Below are 13,897 nucleotides of genomic sequence, written 5' to 3'. Positions count from 1 at the left end.
TGTCCAGGCTCCGACTGAGCAACCTGCGGATACACTACACCCAGAGCGGAACAGGTGCGTGATCCCCACCTACGGACAGGGGTTCCCTCCAGTCTCTGGGTCCGAGCTTCCCCTCGAGGCCTTGGAACTTTTACCCTGTTTCTGTGTTAGTTTATTACAAATCCCCAGCAGCTGCGCTTGCCTGGGGATGGGAGGTGCTAAGTGGGTGCGGCTGACGTGGCGGGGGCGGCCGGTGCCTCACACCTTGCAGGTGAGGAATGGCTGTGAAGTGGGCCTGGACGGTAGCCTAAGCCGCTTCAATCAATTCGCCTACGACGGCGTTGATCCCCTCACCCTGATGGAGGAGCTGCGCGCCAGGACCCCAGCGGGCATGGAGGTGCAGACCTGGGAGGGTGAGTGGGAGGAGGTCCTCGCCTCGGAATTCCACACTCCCCGCCTGGAACGCGAGTGTGGGCAGTGGCTCCAAGGACAACTGAAGAAAGGGAACCGGACACCGCATGCAAGTAAGAGTTGCCTCGGGCCTCCCCTAGGGCCAAGGCTGGCGTCCAGCACAGGGAAGCAGAGTGGGCTCAAGGCCAGATACCACCCTCCTATGGCCCCAGAAGGTGAGGAGTCCTCCTTGGTGTCCAGATCCTGGAAAGTGACCCCTAGAGTGCCAGCCCTTCCTGGGGGCAATTAAGGAAGGCGCTCTCTCCAGGTGAGGAACAGTCCTGAAATAACTGATTCTCTCTGATCCTGGCGGTGTTCTGGTGAACCGTGTATTTCTTGCTCACATCTGATTCTCAGAGGTCTTGGATCCTGACTCCAACTTTCCTGAGTCACTTGGGCCTCTATCCAGGTCAAGACGAGAGGTCTCTAGTCTCTCCCTCAGAGCCCTGCAGCCTGCTACCCTGAACTGCTGCACCCTGATTCTAGAACTTTCCAAGGATTAGGAGACTATCCCAGTGATCCAAGGCCAGGCTGGTGTTCCAGTTTTGCGCTCTGTCCACCCAGTGCAATTATCTGTCCATTCTCAGGATGGTCACATGAGGCTGCTTCAGTGGCCTATGAAAGTAACCTAAAGTATGAATTTTCAGAACTCCTAAAGACACTCGTGACCCACCATGCTACCTCTGACCATGAGGTCACCCTGAGGTGCTGGGCCCTGGGCTTCTACCCTGCAGACATCATCCTGACCTGGCAGTGAGATGGGGAGGACATAACCCATGACATGGAGCTGGTGGACACCCAGCCTGGGGGGATGGAACCTTCCAGAAGTGGGCGGCTGTGGAGGTGCCTTCTGGAGAGGAGCAGAGATACACGTGCCACGTGCAGCATGAGGGGCTGCTGGAGCCCTGAGTCCTGAGATGGGGTAAGGAGGGGGTCATGGGCACAGAGCTTCTCAGGGGCATCGGGAGCCCTTCTGGAGCCCTCCAGCAGGATGGGGGCTGAGGCCTGAAAGTCAGAGTCTCAACTTTTCCCTTCCAGAGCCACCTCCTCAGTCCTCCTTACCCACTGTGGACATCATTGCTGTCCTGGTTCTCCTTGGGGTTGTACTCACTGGAGCTGTGATTTGGAGGAAGAGGCTCTCAGGTAGAGAAAACCTCATATGAGGTCTGAGATTTCTTGTCTAACGTCTGCTTGATACTGTGAGGCATGATCCCACACACATGCGCTTTCTCAGCTGAGAGCCAGGTTTGCTGACACTTTTTTGTAAAGCTCATGAAACTCCTTGGTATGAAAAATGAAGGACAAATATTTCAACTGATGACTTTGGTCATGGGGACCTCACTTGAGTAGCTGCAGGTAAAAAGGAAATGTCCCTGCTAAGGACGGAGGAGGCTGGCCCAGCTCCCACACGTGCTTTCTCCTCATGTTCCCTGATCCTGTCCTGAAGACCAGGACAGGCCAGTTCCTCAGGACTTCTTGGTCCTGCCTCCTCCCTGACCTCTCACAAAATGTTTTCTTCCTATAGGTAGAGAAGGAGAGAAATACTAAGTCTGGATATGTGGGGTAGGAAGGCCCTTAGAAAAGTGTAGATGGTGGGCCTCCCTGGTGGCACATGGGCTTGGGCACGGCACTATGGGGTGGTCTGCTGCCTCTGCAGAGCGAGTTCAGTCCCCAACCGGCCAGGGTGCATCTCACATGGCGAGACAGACCTCTCCTGTCACGCCCGCTGCTCCCCTCAGCAGTGTATTTCAGTCAGTCTGCCTGTTCTGTTCCCCACTCTGTCTCTGGTGAATCCTCTCACCCCCCGCATCTCTGGCCTTTATCCCAGCTCTTATATGCATAAATGAATAAATCTTTAAAAAAAGAAAAGTGTAGATGGAGTCCATGGGGGAGCTCACCCACCCCATAATCGCTCCTTAGTCTCATCTTCTGGGCACTCTAACCAGGGTCTGTCTTCTGGTTTTGCCCCAACCAACTTTTAAAGTAAAACTCTGGGGCCTCCCTGGTGGTGAAAGGGTTTAAGATACAACCTATGAAGCTCGCCACAACCACTACAGCACGAGTTCGATCCCCTGCCAGGGAGCTACCCACATGGCACAGCAGACCTCTCCTGATTCACCCTCTGCTGCCCTCAGCAGTGTATTTCAGCAGATCTGCCTGTTCTGTTCCTCACTCTGTCTCTGGTGAATCCTCTCACCCCCCCCCAACTCTGGCCTGTATCCCAGCTCTTATATGCACAAATAAATAAATCTTTAAAAAGAAAAGACCACCTAACTTTACTTGTTGCAAAGGGCACCTGCATGTGTCTGTCTGTGCTCCTACTAGCATAATGTGAGGAGGTGGGGAGTCTGGCCCAGCCCTGCGCACCAGATCCCTCCCCACACTGACCTGTGTCTCTCCCTGATGACTTTCCTGCTCCAGCAGAGGCGGGACTGGGTCGTCTTCATCCCTGTCTTAACTTCTATTGCACTGAGCTGCAGCTTCTCCTCTGTTAAAATAGAGAATCTAAATAAATCTTAAAAAAAAATAAAATAGAGAATCTGATACTAAACAGAAGGGGCTGGAAAGGCCACATGCAGTCGGATTCTGGCAGCAGCCTTAGCAGCTCTTGCCTTTCCTGGCTCTCCTTGCTTTCTCGGGAAACATGGCTTCCAGCGTGGCTGTCTCTGAAGGTGTCAGGAAGTGTCCAAGGACATGAAGGTGCGTAAGTCATCAACGCCACAGGAAGTGAAGAGGCGCAAGAAGGTGGTGCTCTTCTGCCCAAGTGAGGACAAGAAGAACATCATCCCGGAGGGCAGAGAAATCCTGGTAGCTGATGTGGGCCAGGCCATGAACAACCCCTACCCATCTTTGTCAAGATACTGCCAGACCAGGACTGTGCCCTCCATGACGCAACCTAACAGACCAAGGAGAGCAAGAAGGAGGCCTTGATGCTTATCTTCTGGGCCCCTGAGTGTGCACCCTTAAGCACAAAATCATCTCTGCCAGCTCCAAGGAGAAGCTGACATGGATCAAGTATGAATTACAAACTGCTGGGGCCTCCCTGGTGGCATAAAGGGTTATGTCTCCGCAGTATGAAGCTATCTGCAGCCACTGCAGCACGAGTTCGATCCCTGGCCAGGGAGTTACCCACATGGCAGAGCAGACCTCTCCTGTCTCGCCCGCTGCTCCCCTCAGCAGTGTATTTCAGTCAGTCTGCCTGTTCTGCTCCCCACTCTGTCTCTGGTGAATCCTCTCACTCCCCACCCCACACCTCTGGCCTGCACCCTAGCTCTTGTATGCATAATTAAAAAAAAAAAAAAAACTCTATCCTGGCAGAGAAGCTGGGGGTAGCGTGTCATCTTCCTGGAGGGCAAGCCCCTTCCAACCCCTGCCTAAAGCATCTGGCTTCCCCAGACCTGCCCACAGGGGTTGCAGGCTGCCCCCTTCCTGCCAGACCAGAAGGACTAGGGAATCCCAGCAGGGGGAGGACAATGCCTCCACCTAGTTGCCAAAAGCCCCCCCAACCCCAGAACTTCTTCCAACCTCCATCCCTGACAGATCTGGCCTTCCCAAACCACCTTTGATCTGATCCCTCTTGGGTTTAAGCAGACCACGTTCCCCCCAGAAGGGAATTATGACTGTTTTGTGCTCAGTTCTGTTCTCCTCCTCTGGGTGCCCCCATCTCCAGCAGCAAGAGGTATATTGGGGTATTTTTTATAAAGATTTATTTATTTATTTATTTATTTATACAAGAACTGGGGTACAGGCCAGATGCGCAGGAGGGTGAGAGGCTTCACCAGAGACATATATACACAGTTTTCTTTTAATTGTTGTGCTTTTCCTTTGTAATAGAAGGTCCCTTACTAGTCCTGCCTCCATGAGTGGCCACGACCAGGGAGGGGGAGGGGAACCAGGCAGTGTGGGGAGTGGGTCATCTCTACGACATCCCGTTTCTACACAGAATCAGACAGCACAGGGTTGCTATTGAGGTTGAAAGGTGGCAGCACGGAAGAGAAGGAACAGTGAGGGCTTGGAGTATTATTAAAAAAAAATAAATACCCCGGGACTCCCCTTATGGCGCAGGTGGTTGAGCACAGCGCTGTGAAGCTGTCTGCAGCCTCTGCAGCGCCAGTTCGATCCCAGCCGGCGGGTGAGGGTCCCACATGGCACAGCAGACCTCTCCTGTGTCGTGCGCTGCTCCCCTCAGCAGTGTATTTCATCAGTCTGCCTGTTCTGCTCCCCGCTCTGTCTCTGGTGAATCCTCTCACCACCCCTTCCCCCGTACCTCTGGCCTGTACCCCAGTTCTGGTATGCATTAATAAATAAATCTTTAAAAAAAAAAAGAAGGAAAAAAATAAAATGAAAAAAAAAAGGAAATGCAGGAACATTCATCTGGGAGATGAGTCATAAAGATAAATCTCTCAAACAAGGGGGAAATTGCAACAAATGGGGGGAAGACAAACTCTTAGTCTTGCTAATGCCCATCAAAGACAAACCTGTAGGGACATAGGGGAAAGACAACCTTGTTAATGCCTGTCTAAGAGACTAGTCATTTGTAACTGTATCACCCCCACCTGTAGAGGGGCTGAGAGGAGGGTCAGACAGGGAGCAGGTCGGGCAGCAGGGGAGGGAGAGGGGTATGGGGGTTCCTGTGTCCATTAAGGGGGTCAGTGTAGATGGTGGGATGGGAGCAAAGCCCTGGGGAGGAGTGATGGGGGTGAGGGTCCCATGGAGGGAACAGCCTGTGGGGGACTGGCTGGTGCCAGGTGAGCAAGGACAGAGGGGGTCGCCCTGCTCATTACTTACAGGAAGGACATGAGAGGTGAGCCTCAACTAGTGACTTGATGGTCATAAGTTATATCTCAATTCAGTGGCTTTAGAACCATATTAAGAAATGGGTCTACAAGTTGCCCTGTGTCTGTCCTCCACTGTATCCACAGTGAGGGCTTGTGGGGCAGGAAACTGCCTCAGCCCACGAGGAGCTGAGCACAGACGGCTTCACTGCACAGATGCTCTCAAGGAACTTCCTCTGCGTGGTCCTGAGTCACGTGATGAGATGCTGACATCACGCTGCTTCTGTGATGGGAGAGACTTTGGGGGGCCTTGGGTGGGAGGCAGCTTATTTTTCATGTGGGCAGAATGGAAATAATGAGTGCCCAGAAGTTCTTCTGTGTTGATTTTTGATTTTCCACCAATTCTGTGATAAACATGAGGGGAGACAACTCCCCCCTGTGAGTGTGTCTGACTCTCTGGCTCTTCCTTGTGAGGAGAATGAAGCAGAAGGGACGCGCCACGTCACAGAGTCAGGCTCACAGGGGCTGAGACTTCCCGCCCGGGCTCCCCTCCTGGTCCCTCTCTGGGGTGACTCCCTGCACACGGTGGACCCTCAGCTAAGGGGACGCCCACAGGACAAGGACCTGAGGGTTTTCTCCAGGAGCCACATGCAGGAGCTCTGAGGCAGGTCCTTCCACGCTGATCACGGCCATTCAGATCCGCCAACATCTCGTCCCCATCGCAGCCTCGTGGGACCCAGAGCTGGAGCCTCTGAGTGAGGCCCCTCCTGCCGCCTCCCCCTCAGAGACTGTGGAGACGCCAGATCTTTGTTTTAGGTGCAAAGGAGGAAGTGATTTGGTACAAACCAGTAAAATATTCAGGCGATAAAGTGATCAGTGGCTGTTTTCTCACAAGAAACAGTGGAGGCCAGAGTAGCTCACGTGACGGTCAAGGTCCTGATTGCAATGAGCTGTCAGACAAGGATTCCACATCCTCTGAAGTGTCCTTCAAAATATGTGATTTTAAAAAATGAGTTCTACCGTTTTTAGATTCCCATTTAGTTTTACTCTTTTGTTTTCTTTATACTATCCCCAGAGCGGTGTCTGCAGGGTCACGGCACAGAGGGGCTGTCAGCAGCCTGGAGCTGTGAGCAGGGCTGACTCTGACCCGCCTGCAGGGAGTGGGGCCCTGGAGCCCCAGAATCAGCCCCCAGGGCTGGCCCTCCAGAGCAACACAGGCCTTTCTCCTCTTGATTCCCTGAATCACCTCCTCTTGATTCCAGGAATCTCCCTGCCACCCCAGCATTGGGGAGTTGGGGAGGATGTTGTGGCTCAGGAAATGGGGGCCTCCTCCTAACCATCTGTCCTCTCCTCCTCTCTCTCCTTCATCAGCCTGAGTGTGCGTGTTTGAGTCACACCAGCCCTGCACGGACAGGAAAGGCCCAGAACTAAGTGATTCCCTGGTCAGTTACAGCACCAGCCCCTCTGCAGTCCCACCAGGGGAGACAGAGACTCTCCCAGCCCCAGCCAGAGCCACGTCACCCACACAGACCTTCCCCTCACAGTGTCCCCGATGCTGCCCCTTCCTAGCCCCACCCTTCCAGGTGCCCCCACCACTCCTTTTGGGCCCCATTTTCCTAGTCCCCATTTTCATCCTCTGCTCCATTTCCAGGAGCCTCCCCGTCTTCCTAGTCATGCCCTGGGGGCTCTCCTCAACCTCCCCTCATTCAGGGATGGAGAATTTTTTAAATATGTATATTTATTTCCTTACAGCGTGGGTCATCTTTCTATAGTTATTGTTTCTCTTAGGTGCGGCCCTTCCACCAATGATCCACCACACACCACCACCAGCTCCTCGTGTCTCTCCCCGGCTCTGATCACTCCTGCTCCCCTCTGCTGTAAGACGTGGATGGGTGGTTGGCCCAGGGTCTTGGTGTTTTCCTGGAACCTTGTCCTTTTCCTGGGTGAGGACCTGGGCTCCTGGGTAGAATTGAATGTTAATTCCCAGGTGGAAGTGATTTCACCTCTGGAAGCAGAAGCAGAAACAAATGACAGAGACTCTGGAGTCCAAGGATCCATCCAAGACTAAAGGAAACTCTATATTTGGGAGATCAGCCCATAATCTGGGAATCAGCTGTAATGACCTGGAAACCTGCTTTGTCCTTTGGCCATAGGACCAAGAAAATTTGAGGACTTCTGACCTGACACTGGACTTGGGCGCCCCCTTGTGAGCAGATCCCTGTCCTGCCGCTGGGGGCCCAGGGAGCCTGGGGAGGGCCTGGCTGAGCAGGAGAAAGGGCGGCTCTGGGCTCCTGTGCTCAGCCCTGTGGCCACACGGGGGCGCTGCCGCGCTGCTCCGGATTCTGGTGGAGCCGCCAGGACGGGGCGGGGCTGAGGTGGGCAGAGTTGGGGGTCCTGGAGGGCGGCGGAGTGGGGGTGAAATGCTCTGTGAGGAGTCAGAGCAGCAGGGCTCAGAGGAGAGGAGACTCCGGAGCCTGCCCTGTGTGTGAGGTTTCCAGCTTTTCTACTCAGAACCCCTCTCTCCAGTCCCTGGACGGTGATTCCTGGGACCACTGGAAAAGAGAAAGTATTTCCTTCTATAACCTATTAAATATTGAGAGTATTTTAAAAATAACATTTAAAGAATACTGTTCGATTTACAGAAAAGTTGCAAAGGCAGTACACGTCTTGTTTCTCCCACACCATTTCCATGTTAACATCCTACACGAGTACAGTTTTTTTTTTTTAACAACTAATGCAGCAATGTTGACATAATAACTAAACGCCATACTTTCATTTCAGTTTTTGCTAATGTCCATTTGATGCTCCATAATCCCATCCAGTTTGCCTGGATGACAGTTCCTCAGACTTTCCTTGTTTTTATAACATTGACACTGGTGAGGAGTGATGTTCGGGAGAGGTGTTGGGGTGACAGATGGAGGTTCTTGGGTCACCTGTAAGAAAAGCTTCACCAGAGTCCTCCTCTCAGTGGCGTGAGGGGACACACACACACACACACACACACACAAGGAAAGAAGACGATGCTTGTGCAGACACCAGTAGACAGGAGGAGCTGCCCTTGGAGAGGGTGGGTGTGTGAGGAGAAGCCTGCAGGCCCTAGGTGGAGCCTTGGGAGCAGAGCTGCGTCTTCCTGGGGCAGAAAAGGCCCTGAGGTAGTGTTCTAGTTGGGAGGGTTCATTCCTTTGTGGAATTGTCATCTGTTGTTAAATTAATTACTTCTATGGTGTGACTGGGCTGATTTGTCAGGAGCAGCGAGTCTCTGCAGTGGCTCCATCCCTGTATCCCGCCTCTGGTCTGCACCTCCTTGTACTTCCTGTAGCATCTGATACTTGCTATAGCAGTTGGCCCACAGCGATTTTCATTTCCATAATTGATTTAATGACTATGTTAATCACTTCTACCCCACCTCCAGTTTCAGGTCTTGTGACCCCTCCACCCTAAATTTCCTACTCTTAGCCTCCATCAAGGAGCACTGCTCAGGAGTATTGTCCCTCAATTTAGGTTTTTTGTTTTGACTGGGACTGTGGGTTTGGGGAAGCAGACTCCAGGGGTGCAGGGACATTGTCCACTCACCACGGCAGTGCTCATTATGTCCACCTGACCCATCTCTGATGGTGTTAACCTTCAACACCTGGCTAAGGCACACTTTCCCAGATTTCTTCCTGAAAAGCTTCTCTTTTTCCCATTTATTTAGAGGCTGTTGTCTTTGGAAGGAAGTCAGTATGGGCAGCTCACACTTACGGGTGTGCTGCTATAAACATTTACATGCATGATTCTACTCCTAGGCATTGACCCAAATGACACAGAAACATTCATTTCAAGGGCACCTGCACCCCTATGTTTATAGCAGCACTATTTACAATAGTTAAGTTATGGAAACAACCCAAATGCCCAAAAATAGATGACTGGATCAAGAAGATGTGGTACATATACACCATGGAATATTACTCAGCAATCGAAAAAGGTAAACTCATGCAATTTGCAGCAACATGGATGGAGCTGGAAGGGATCATGCTCAGCGAAATAAGCCAGAAAGAAAAAGAAAAATACCAGATGGTCTCACTCATAGGGGGAATCTAGAAAACCTAAATAAGGGACTAGGAAAAGAATAACTATAATAAAGAAAAAATCAAAATCACCAAGCAACTATAAACCAGAGACACACTATGAGGGGGAGGGGAGAAGAGGGATTGGGGTCAAAATGAGGGGGGTGCAATTGTATGGGGAATATAAAAAATAAATCTTAATAAAAAATAAAGTAGAAAAAACCTTTACATGCATGCAGAGTTTATTAATATAAGTTTTCATTTTTTTAAGATTTATTTATTTATGCATACAAGAACTGGGGTACAGGCCAGGGATGAGGGGGTTGAGAGGATTCACCAGAGACAGAGGGGGGCAGAACTGGCAGCTAACTGAAATACACTGCTCAGGGGTGCAGTGGACGAGTCAAGAGAGGTCTGCTGCGCCATGTGTGTCACCTCCCCAACTGCACACAGCTTCATAGGTTGCGTCTTAACCCCTTGTGCCTCCAGGGAGGCCCCAAATATGTTTTCAAATTATTTGGGTAACTAGCTGGGGCAGTGATCGCTGGGCTGTATGTCAGGTTTTTGGGTTTTCAAAGAAACTGTCAAAGATCTTTGACAGTGACCGCACCCTTTAGCATTCCTGCAGGCAGTGTTGAGGCTCCTGTTGTCCACATCCTGGGCAGCACCTGTGCAGGGTTTGCATTTTCAGCCCCTACCAGGTGTGATGGTGTCACTGTTGTCCCTTTGTGTTCCCTAGTGCCTGTGATGCTGAGCATCTGTTCATGTTCTTCCTTGTCGTCTGTGTCTCTTCTTGGTGACGTGTCTGTTAAAGTCTTTTGTCCATTTTTCAAATGAGGCACCACTCATTTACAACACTGTTTTTGTCCCTTTTAAAATTGTGTTATTTCTCTCTGCTCATTGAGTTTTAAGCGTTATTTTGTAAATACTAGGTACAATCCTTGATCAGATTCATGATTTGCAAATGTTTCCCCCACTCTGTGTCCTGAACTCCTGTACTGACAGGAAAACAAGCATTGTTGTCCAGACAGAAGCATGGAGATATATATATATATATATATATATATATATATATTTTTTTTTTTTAAGAAGAGAAATGATAAATCACTAACTGTTTTTGAGCAGATGTCCTAGCTGACTGGGTGTTGGGGGGGTGACTTACCTATGTGTGTCCTTGAGTGGTATTTAAATGTTCTTGTATGTGCATGAAATATGCTTTCAAAAGTAAATTACACTACATTACTCAATTTATAACACTCTCACACATCACGACCAAATCACGTGTTAAGACAGACTGGCACGTGTGTTACCAGTGATGGACCCGCACGTCACAGTCGCCAAACTCATGGTTTCCCTTTGGGTTCACTCTGGTGTTGTCCGTTCTGTGGGTGTTGTTGGACAAATGTACAATGACCTGTGTCCATCAGAGTATTTTCACTGCCCATAATGTCTTCTGTGCTCCAATGAAACAAAAGCAAAAAAAAACCAAAAACCCAATGGAATCACATGAGACTAAAAAGCTTCTACATAGTGAAGGAAACTATCATTAAAATGAAAAGACAATATTGAGTCAGAGAAAATATTTGCACATCATCAATCCAACAAGGAGTTACTATCCAAGATCTACAAAGAACTCCAAAACAAGGAAACAACCCAATCAAAAGGGGCAGAGAAGCTAAATAGGTACTTTTCTAAAGAAGACACACATGTGGCCAACAGGTACATGGATACATGTTTATCATCATGTGCTGTCAGGAAAATGCCAATTAAAACCACAATGAGTTACCACCTCACACCTGTGAGAATGACCCGTTGAAGGGTGTGGAGGGAAAGGAACTCTGGCACATGAGGATGAAGTCTGGTCCTGCTAGCGGTCTGAATGAGGGGTTCCCAGGGGCCCTCAAACCTGTACACTCTACATGGGATCTGCATCAGCTGCCTAAAGACAAAATCTAATGCATAACATCTTGTTAGAAAAGAACTTGAACACAATGAGTGCAATAGAGAATTAGTGTGTAATAGGAAAAGAGAAGAGAAAGAACATAGATAAATAATTCCCAATTAAGCACCCAAAGCTACCCGTCCCCTCATGGGTAAATGTCCAGCCAAACAGGCTTGGCTCAAAGCAGAACCACTGAGGCCCAAAAGCCTGCCACAATCTATGGCACCTACTGGTAGAGACCCATGGGACAGGGGCAGGAGGGGCCAGGCAAGTCTGGAAGGACAAGAGCAAAATCAAATCCACATCAAGATAACAGCTGCCATTGTCAGGCTCCCCTGGGTCTCTCACCAACTTCTCTGTCTCTTCCACGTGTCTCTGACCCTACATAGGTCCTCACACGTGTGCTCACAGGCTGCACCTGCAAAACGTCCTCTTGCACATGTGCGTGTCCACAGGGGGTCTGTCCTGAAATCCTCCATGTCGCTTCAATAATGATGTATTGTATCGCCTCAGTACCCAGGACTCATAAAACAGGTATCCTTTTGCTTTAAACTTGATTCCTCATTTTCCCTCTATATCAACATCCTTTCAGTGAGAAGGTTTGAAGTGTCTGGGGAGAAACAGGAACCCTCTGCTCCATGGTCCCCCTCCTAGATGATGTTGTCATCAGGGCTCACGGCCTTAGGGTCACATCTCCTAGCGCACAGCCCTCCCCGGGCAAGGACTGGTCATGGGAGACAGACTTACAGCTTCCCGTGGCCTGAACTTTTCTCACCATTTGGTTCCTGCTTTTTCCATGAGGGCCAAGCAGGAGGAGGGGAGTGTCCAGCTCCTCTCCGGAACCCTCAGCCTCTGTCCTCCCTCAGGCGTCAGGGCATGAGCAAGGACAGGGAGTCGGGGTACCGGCTGTGTCTACGTTCTGCCATCACTGGCCTGATGCTCTTTTCATTATTTACCCTCATCTAGAAAATAAGAATGAATTTGAAGTTCTTTTTAGCTCAAATCCTAACACTCTGGCAGGCATGGATTTTGTTTTTAAGATTTATTTAATTATTTTTAAATTTATGTGTTTATGCATACAAGAACTGGGGTACAGACCAGAGGTGGGGGTGAGAGGGTTCACCAGAGACAGCGGGAACAGAACAGGCAGAGTGACTGAAATACATTGCTGAGGGGAGCAGTGGGCAAGTCAGGAGAGGTCTGCTGCACCATGTGGGTATCTCCATGGCCAGGGATTGAACTCGTGCTGCAGAGACTGCGGACAGCTTCATAGGTTGCATCTTAAGCCCTTGTGCCACTGGGAGGCCCAAGATTTATTTATTCATGCTTATAAGAACTGGGGTACAGGGCAGAGGTGTCGGGGGTAAGAGGATTCACCAGAGGCAGTGGGAGCAGGACAGGCAGACTGACTGAAATCCACTGCTGAGGGGAACAGTGGGTGAGACAGGCGAGGTCTGCTGCACCATGTGGGTTGCTCCCTGGCCTGGGATCTAACTCACGCTTCAGAGGCTGTGGATAGCTTCACAGTGCTGTGCTTAACCCCTTATACCACCAGGGAGGCCCAAGCATGAATTTTTGCAGCTTCACTTGTCACTTTCTCAGGCCGGAACAGAGAAGGGCGGGTCAGGTGGGCGCAGGACACCACACCCTGCAGCGGGACAGTCACCAGTTCCACTCTCAGGCTATGTTAAAACAGGGCAATGTTGGGCACAGTCACTGTTTCTGGGTCCTCATCCATGTGCTCGCACTTGCAAGACAACACTCAGGCTCAGGGTGTAAAAGCAACAGGGTTTATTAAAAAGGGGAGACTGCAAACAAGGAAGGAGTGTCTAAGCCCAGAAATGGCCATCCATCCTACCTCAGACAGTGTCCTCAGTGTCCAGTGGTCCGAAACAAAGGCTTCTCACACAAGCTGTGCTAGGACAGCCTGGAGCTGGTGATAACAAGTAAGCAGTGGAGCAGGATCCAACTCCCGGTGGCAGCTGGGGGTGATCCCAGATGGGGCTGCTCAGGTGATGCTGCAGCAGCCAGCAACAGCTGTCCACAGGCCAGGCGGACAGCACCAGACCCTGGACTGGACACTGCCAGATGCAACAGCACCAGGAGATGGTGCCCAAGGGTAAGAAGTGGTGGACAGCTCTCAGAGGAGGCCGGATACAGGTCAGCAGTGCTGGTCAGCACTGGTCCAGCAGGCAATGGTGCCAGAGATGCCAGTTTACATCTGATAAAGATGCCATTGTACCAACAGCAAACAGCCTTAGAGAGGCTGGGCATAAGCCACCAGCAAACAGCTCCTTTGGAAACCCCGGGGACAGCCTGATGATGCTCTCTGCAGGCGGTGTTAGAGCCAGGGCCAGAGGCAGGTGTAGCCATCAGGTCTCAGCAAAGGTCTCTGGAAAGGTCTCACACTCTGCGGAGGTCTTGACAAAGATCTTTCTAGGAGTACCAACAGATCTGACCAGTAGTTGTCTATCAAGGGACTCAGGCTGGCTGCTGCTCAGGTTAGTATCCTCTTCAGGGCGCTGCCTTTCAAGTTTGATTGGCCCCTTTATAATCCAAGCTGTTTGGTTGGTGCCAGAGGAGGTCCAATCAGATTGGTCCATTTAGAGGCCTGGATGGTCTCAAAAACCTTGAATGGTGGGGGCTCCCTGGTGGCGCAGGGGTTAAAGCCACAGCACAATCAAGCTAATGCCAGCCACTACAAC

The 13,897-nt window shown here is 50.7% G+C and overlaps 1 protein-coding gene and 1 pseudogene across 1 annotated transcript in view; one reads left to right on the top strand and one right to left on the bottom strand.

Moving 5' to 3' along the window:
* The window catches only part of LOC119251183 (patr class I histocompatibility antigen, A-126 alpha chain-like), a gene marked incomplete at its 5' end in the record, with an annotated part of 301,825 nt that overhangs the window by 259,477 nt on the left and 28,451 nt on the right, over positions 1–13,897 (bottom strand). The gene's annotated exons all lie outside the window — the stretch shown is intronic.
* On the top strand, positions 3,074–3,591 carry LOC119251179 (cofilin-1-like; annotated as a pseudogene).

Source organism: Talpa occidentalis, unplaced genomic scaffold (genome assembly GCF_014898055.3).
Source record: "Talpa occidentalis isolate TD23 unplaced genomic scaffold, MPIMG_talOcc4v2.1 talOcc4.2, whole genome shotgun sequence".
NCBI classification, from domain to species: Eukaryota; Metazoa; Chordata; class Mammalia; order Eulipotyphla; family Talpidae; genus Talpa; species Talpa occidentalis.
This window is presented reverse-complemented; position numbering and strand designations above follow the sequence as displayed.